We start from the raw sequence: 7,321 nt of genomic DNA on the forward strand, positions 1-7,321 counted from the left end.
CACAACACATGGCTGCCCTTTTTGCCAGCAGCCTCACGTTCCATCATAGCATGCTGTTTTGCCGCAAGCAAAGATATGAAACCAGATCTCCATGGTACAAACATAAAAGCCCCGTACCGTATTGGGTTCTTGATCATTTAGGTAAAAGCTCCACTTCAGACAAAAGAACAAACCTGGTTATGCTAATTTGCCTTCCAGCGCTTAAAAAATTCTGGAGCCAGCAGTTTCGGCTAATCGGCTGTCAATTCCTACAGATGAGATTCTTTGCTTTTATTTCATTTTAAATTTTTGTTTTTGCTTGTGGTCTCTCTTGCGCATGGAAATGTTCCCAGAGTGCCTTTTCTTTCGTGAGAGTCTGCTTGTCCTGAAGAACAACATGTGGGATATTGACATGGCCGCCAGCCCTTTAATTATGGGAACATTTTTTTCCAATAATACATCTGTATTGGTCGCTTGTTAATTCTAATCTTGGCATATAGATATTCTTCCTCCTCCACAGTCTCCCTGGGGTCCAGGGGTAACTTTAAAGGCTTGCTTTTCTTTATTGCACACATATTGTCACTTTGGATTACATCTGAGCTTCTTTACATTTCCCCCCCTTTTCATTCCTGTTTTTGCAGCAAGGTTTGGACTCTTGGATTTGCGGCAGCACTGAATGGGAAACGTCTCTTGGCACCACCAGCTTGTTCCATTGGGTAGAATATGTTTCTTCAATTGGCAACAGGTGTCCAGTGGGTAAAGGTAAGATGCCTGATCACAGAAACTTGCCCTTGCCAGTGTGATTTTACATACAGAATATTAAAATATAGGCTATATGGAGAACCAGCGCAGTGCTCAGAGTATCAGACCAGGATCTGCGAGACCCAGGTTATTGCCACTCTGCCACATGGAAGCACATCAGATAACCTTGGGCCAGTCACTATCTCCACCTAGCCTACCTCACAGGGTTGTTGTTGGGGGGGAGAGGGAGAACATAATCCACTTTGGGTTCCCATTGGGGAGAAAAGTGAGATATAGATAGTTTAATAAATAACAGAGTGCTCATATTAGAAATGATATGATTTCATTTGAAATATGGTATTGAAGGAGACTTTTGCGGATACTGTGGACTGCCAAAGAGACATATAAGTGGCTTCTAGATCTAATCAAGCCTGAACTCTCCCTAGAAGCTAAAATGACCAAACTCAGCCTATCATACTTTGGTCATGTTATGAGAAGACAAGAGTCACTGGCAAAGACCCAAAATTGAAGATAGCAGGAAAAGAGGAAGACCCACCATGAGTTGGATGGACTCAATACAGGAAGCTACAGCCCGCCGTTTGCAAGACCGGAGCAAGGCTGTCCGTGATAGGATGTTTTGGAGGTCATCAGTTCATAGGTTGGAAGCGACTTGGTGGCACTTAACACACACAAGGAGATTAGCTGTAATAGCAGATCTCCAGCTACTGCCTGGAGGCTGGCAACCCTATTAAGCACCCACCAGCCTCCATCTCCCATCCATTGCCAGTGCCTGTCAACCCTGTATTAGTCCCTGTAGCTTTTTGTCATCTGTTTTTATGTTTATTCATTCCACGGATTGCTGCCTGTTTCAGAACCATCAGTTTTCGCTTTTTTTTTTTGGTCTTGTTTCCCATATTGTATAGCACAAGAGTTTGTTTTATTCACACTTGCCGACTAAACACTGAAGAGCACTGCTGGGAGTGCGAAGCTATTATGATAAGGAGGCATCTCATGTCCCCGTTGTTCGTGCTGCTTTGAAACCATTCTCCGTTCAGTTGCACCGTCTGTTTTGTAGCCGTTTGGACTTTGTGGTCTCACAGGACCCCTATCAATGCGCATGCAAGTTCTTGAGCAATAAGGATTTACACATTTGGACATGCTCAACCTTTTCTACATTGTATCAGCCATCGTGTTGGCAACTGCCTTCTTAGCAGTGTTTGACGTTACCCCCTCCATTGTAATGCTCATAATAGAGCGTGCAGGCCTATGACATTAAAGCTCACTGCTTAGCTGACTCATTCAGATTGTTTTACAATCAGGGTAGTGGTGTTCTGCTTGACAGCTGCTTCATTTCTGCTCAAAATGTCCTTGGGTGTTGATAATCTCATTTCTGGCAGCTAAATGGCCTGTGCATTACAACATCCCTTTGAAAAAAAATATCTCTGCACAGGAGAATATAGATGGCATTCATTTGCTGTTAAAGAGAGGCTGCAGTAGGCGCTATCACGCATCATCAGTGAAATGGATTTGCTAGTTTAAGAGACAGGTTAAGAGCGGTGGACTTTAATGTGGAGAACTGGGTTTGATTCCCCCACTCTTCCACATGCAGCAGGCTGGGTGACCTTGGGTCAGTGGTCTCTCAACCCCACCTTCCTCACAGGGTGTCTGTTGTGGCCTGCCTCTGTGTAGCATTCCTAGATTTTTTTCGGTAGTGGTCTTCTGTCCAAATACTAACAAGGACCAGCCCTGCTTGGCTTCTGAGATCTTGCAAGCCTGGGCCATCCAGGTCAGTGTTCTTTGTATGTAGCACAGAGAAGGACCTTCCCTGCATTCTGTCTTATTGCTGGTTGTGGAGAAGGCCTAGGGTTGCCACCTGTCGGTGGTACTTGGAGATCTCCCACTATCGCAATTGATCTCCAGATGACCAAGATCAGTTCTCCTGGAGAAAATAGCTGCTTTGGAGATTGGACTCTATGGAATGGTTCCTCCCATTTCCAAACCACACCTTCCCCAGGCTTCACCCTAGGGTTCCCAGGTCTTACCTGGTTGCTGGCGGGGTGTGTGTGTGTCCCTCTCCACGCTCTGGAGTTTTCTGCATGCATGTGAAGCACACACACACCACAATGACATCACACAGAAGTGATGGCATTGTGGAGGGCACGTTGTGGGGGGATGCTCTATTGTTTGAGAAAAAACTCTATGGTAACTATAGAGGTTTTTCTCAAAAGCTAGATTTCCCCCTGAACAACATGCCCTGCAACATGTTGGTAAGAGCGTGACTCTTTGGGGATGGGGCGCCCCCCCCACCAGCCAGCGGATTGTGGGCCCTGAAAGTGGGTAAACCCCCACCCCCATCAGGGGAATGGCAAACCCACTTCACCCCCAACATATCTAGGTATTTCTCAACCCAGAGGTGACAACCCTATTCCCCAAACCCCGCCCTCCCCAGGCTCTGCTGCCAAATCCCCAGGAACATCCTAACCCTGACTTGACAAACCTAAGAAGGCCTTTGACAGAAGTCAAGGGAATTTTCTGTACTCTTAGAAATTTGCTAAATAAGATTTGTGTATTACAACCCTTCGCAATTTGAAAAAAAAAGTATATGGAATTGCCATATTGCTTAACCGTGCTCTTGAACCAACGGCTTGTGCAGGAGAAAAAATATTAAGAAAATAAAGATTAGAGAAACCAGGAAATGATGTCATGACATTCTAGGATTTCACACAGCTCTGCGGTAAAAGCCATAGAGCAAATTTCAGGAGTGTCATGGTATCACCAGAAGTGACATCACTTACATCACACATAACATCTTCCATTTCTGCCTTGGGGGAAAAAAGGGATAGAACTCAATATACATGGCAAGATAACCCCCCCCCCCAAATCTACTTTGAGTAAAGCAGCATCTAGTTCTGAGAGGCTTCCTATTGATTTTCTTAGGTAATTTGAAAGCCGGTAGAAGTAACTGTGGAAGTAATGATTTCCAAAAGAAGGCTCCCCAGGCGGTGATTTTAGATGTCCACTCTGTCAGGAATTTCAATAGCTTCCCTGCCAAGAAGAGCAAACAAGCACCACTTCTGTTGATTGTCATGTAAACCTGGGTGTCCATATGGCCCTTTATGTTCTCTGTTTCATTTTGGGGTGTTTTTTTTTTTGTCTGAGTTGATTTCAGTCCTACTGTGCTCATTCAGGAATGTAAATTTCCTGTTTCAGTACCTAAATCATGGAAGAACAGTCAAAATTGAAGCTTTCAGGTTATTATGAAGACAAAATACAGAAAGAAATGTTCCATCAAGTTTCTTGAAAGTTCTCACTGTCTGTGTTTTGCCTTTGCTAGTACCAGAAATGAAGATGTCAAAAACCAGACATCAAAATCTTTACATAGGAATTGGTTAGGGATGATTTTGAATTTGTAGTTCCCAAATATTTCCTCAGTGTTTTGCAGTTCTGATCTGCTTAGCCTTTTAAAAAAAAAGCAATGATGGATTGTTGTTTTTAATTGACACATTTTGTACGGAACATTTTGTACGTGCCACTTGCCACAGTCCCCCCCCCTTCATGTGTTCAGTTTTTTTTGTCTCTTCTGCATTGCCAGTATGCATGGATACGTGAATAAAACTCTAAAGAGCAATCATAGTGTGATGGTCCATAAAGAGCAATCATAGTGTGATGGTCCATATAGTTCTGTTGAGATTCTTTTCATGTAGGGTTTTACCAATGCACAGGAGCAAATATGCATATCAGTGAACCCCCACAATCACATCAAGATTCTCTTTTTTGTAGCATGTATCATTTGGTATCATAGGGCTCTTCCCACTCTGAGCCCCACAAGAGAAGTGATGAGGTAGCATTTACTGTTTATGGCCAAAAGCCATTACAATTGATCACACAGAGTGCAGAAGTTCAGGGCTGGAAGATCACCCGGTCAAAAAACTGGATTCCATCCCAAATCTCTTTCTAAGGAGAATTTTAGTCTTGCCCTGAGACACTCCAGTGGCTCTAATGCGGTCAGAACTTGGCATGCCTTGAATCAGGGCATGTGCATATGTTATCATGCTTAGATTCTAGAGAAAGCAAAGGAATCATACTACTAGTCTACTTTTCAGGACATGTCTTGCAATGATGCAGAAAGATGCTACCTGGGTAGCTTGCAACAGCAATATTCTCCACTGCTCCTCCTTATCTGGCGGTAACTTGGGTGTCCTCATGGGCTGGCCAGTACCAATATTTGGGACTGGGTATTCCAGTGTGATGCTGCTACAGAGTTGGCTGGAAAATACTATAGAAGAAATCTTGAACAAGCACATAGTTCTCCTATGCAAGAGGCTCAGAATTTGTGGTCAGAGGCTATGGTCTTGAGCTCTTTGTAGAGATGGGGTTCCTTCACATTGCTGACTGTGGTTAAGAGTCTAGTTGGAAGGGCACATGATGCAGCGACATTGTTGTGGCTGGTTTGGAATGGTGTCTGGATGGGAGAACTCCTGAGGACCCTATATAATCCTCCTTGAGCTCCAGGATGGGGGGAAATGTGATACTCAAAATGCAATAATAAGTAGTAACAATACAGTGAACATGAGACGGAGTCCACCCATGGTTAGCAATATATTATGCTTGCATATGTGAAACTCATTTGGCAAATTAAAGCAATTATAGTTTACCCTTTGATTGGTATTCTAAGCAATACCAGCTGCATTCATTTCTAGGCAACTGCAAGCCTTTTTTAAATTAACGTTTAGAGGCAACATGATAGCAGTAAACTAGAATCTATTGAATTGCAGACTAGACATGGGGTTGGAGCCAGACTAAGTTTTCCACTCATGCAAGACACTTCTGCTAGTGGAACACAGTTTTCCTGCCTCCCCCCCCCCCCCGCAGTCGGTACATCTCTCTCAAATGCTGCCCCCAGGGGGTAGTGGACCCTCTGAAATGGGATTAGGGACAAATCTGCGATCTATACCAAGAAAAGGGGAACTGATAGAAATTTACTCCTCCCCTTCTGCTAGTGGAAAATTCAATCTGGGATAGTGTCTGGATGGGAGAACTCCTGAGGACCCATTACTAGGTAGACTGGAGCTGATATTGTGTCATAGCTAGGTCACACATACATGTGCATCACTTGATTTCTCAATGAGAGTCCATTTGGTGTAATGGTTAGGAGCAGGCTCTTTTTGTAGCAGGAACTTCTTTGCATATTTGGCCACACACCCCTGATGTAGCCAATCCTCCAAGAGCTTACAGTAGCCCCTGTAAGAAGAGCTCTGTAGGGGTGTGTAGCCTAATATGCAAATGAGTTCCTGCTACAAAAAGAGCCCTAGATACCCCACTCCTGCAAATGCAGCTGCTGGTGTGATCTTGGGTCAGTTACAAGTTATTTCAGAGCTGTTGTCTCAGGGGCAGTTCTTGAGAGAGCTCTTAGCCCCACCTACCTCACAGGGTGTCTGTTGTGAAGAAGGGAAGGAGACTGTAAGCCACTCTGAGAATCCTTTGGGTACTGAAGGGCAGGGTATAAATGCAATCACTTCATCGCAGTATTATGTATAGAATCAGGTGGATAGCTGTGTTGGTATGAAGCAGCAGGGGGAAAAATGAGTCCAGTGGCACCTTTAAGACCAACAAAATTTTATTCAAAGCATAAGATTTCATGTGTGGTTTATTGATGGAAAATATTGAATACATAAATAATCTCCAGTGAAAAGCGAAATATCTGACACAATAGACATATTCTCTGTACAATCTCTGATAGCCCAACTGGAAGTTGTTACTGGATGAGCAATTTTTGTGTTTGACTCAGTACACTGACCCCATATCTAAACACTGAATTGCTGTACAAGAACATCACTTCAGCATTTGCCTCTGGGAAGCTGTGTGCCTTCCGGAAGGCTAGGCTAGGCAAGAAAGATTCCGCCGAGAGTGGCAACATTAACTTGGTATCTGACGGAGTGAACTTTTTATATATATAAAAATGTGTGCATGCGCCCTGAAAGGATCTCTGCTGATTTCCCTCAATGAGTCTTATTATGCCTCTATTAATTTCCTAATTATTTAGACAATTTTTCAGACTTGCAGGGATGAATTTCTAATAGGAAATATTAGTGAACCCAGAATATGGTCGAGTTTTCTGAAATCTATGTGCTTCTTTGCATATAAATAAGGCTTTAGAAATGCATATTACTCGGGGAAAGTATCATAATATGAGCGGCCTAAATTAAGATGAGTTTTGCAACTGTCAAAGCAAAGGAGCGATTTACTGTATCCAATGTCCTTGTGGTAAATTGTATTTGGGTCAAACATCTAGACCTGTAGAAGTTAGAATAGGTGAACACCGAAGCTGCATTAGATTGCATAAACGTTCTGCACCATTAGTAAACCATTTTCTGGACTTGGGACATACGGATAAACAGCTACAGACTACCAACCCGAACATGTGCAGAGTGCCCCTGAGGAGAGAGTTGTTTTGGATTTACCAACTACAAACATCGGCGCCTTTTGGATTGAATGAGGAAGTGGACTGGACTTGCTATTTGTGAACATCTGTAATTGTTTTTTGTCTATTCTGTATACTGACCTATTCCCCCCCCCCCCACGCTGCTCTTTATCTCCCTCT

The 7,321-nt window shown here is 43.5% G+C and overlaps 1 protein-coding gene across 1 annotated transcript in view; it reads left to right on the top strand.

Annotated features, from left to right (window-relative positions):
- The first annotated feature begins 678 nt into the window (after window positions 1–678).
- CDH11 (cadherin 11) overlaps window positions 679–7,321 on the top strand; it is an 85,037-nt gene continuing 78,394 nt past the window's right edge. Inside the window, exon 1 of the mRNA XM_015406969.1 lies at window positions 679–741. The gene's annotated coding sequence lies outside the window, so the exon portion shown is untranslated. The remainder of the gene's footprint in view (window positions 742–7,321) is intronic.

Source organism: Gekko japonicus, unplaced genomic scaffold, assembly GCF_001447785.1.
Source record: "Gekko japonicus isolate JY-2015 unplaced genomic scaffold, Gekko_japonicus_V1.1 scaffold1572, whole genome shotgun sequence".
NCBI lineage: Eukaryota > Metazoa > Chordata > Lepidosauria > Squamata > Gekkonidae > Gekko > Gekko japonicus.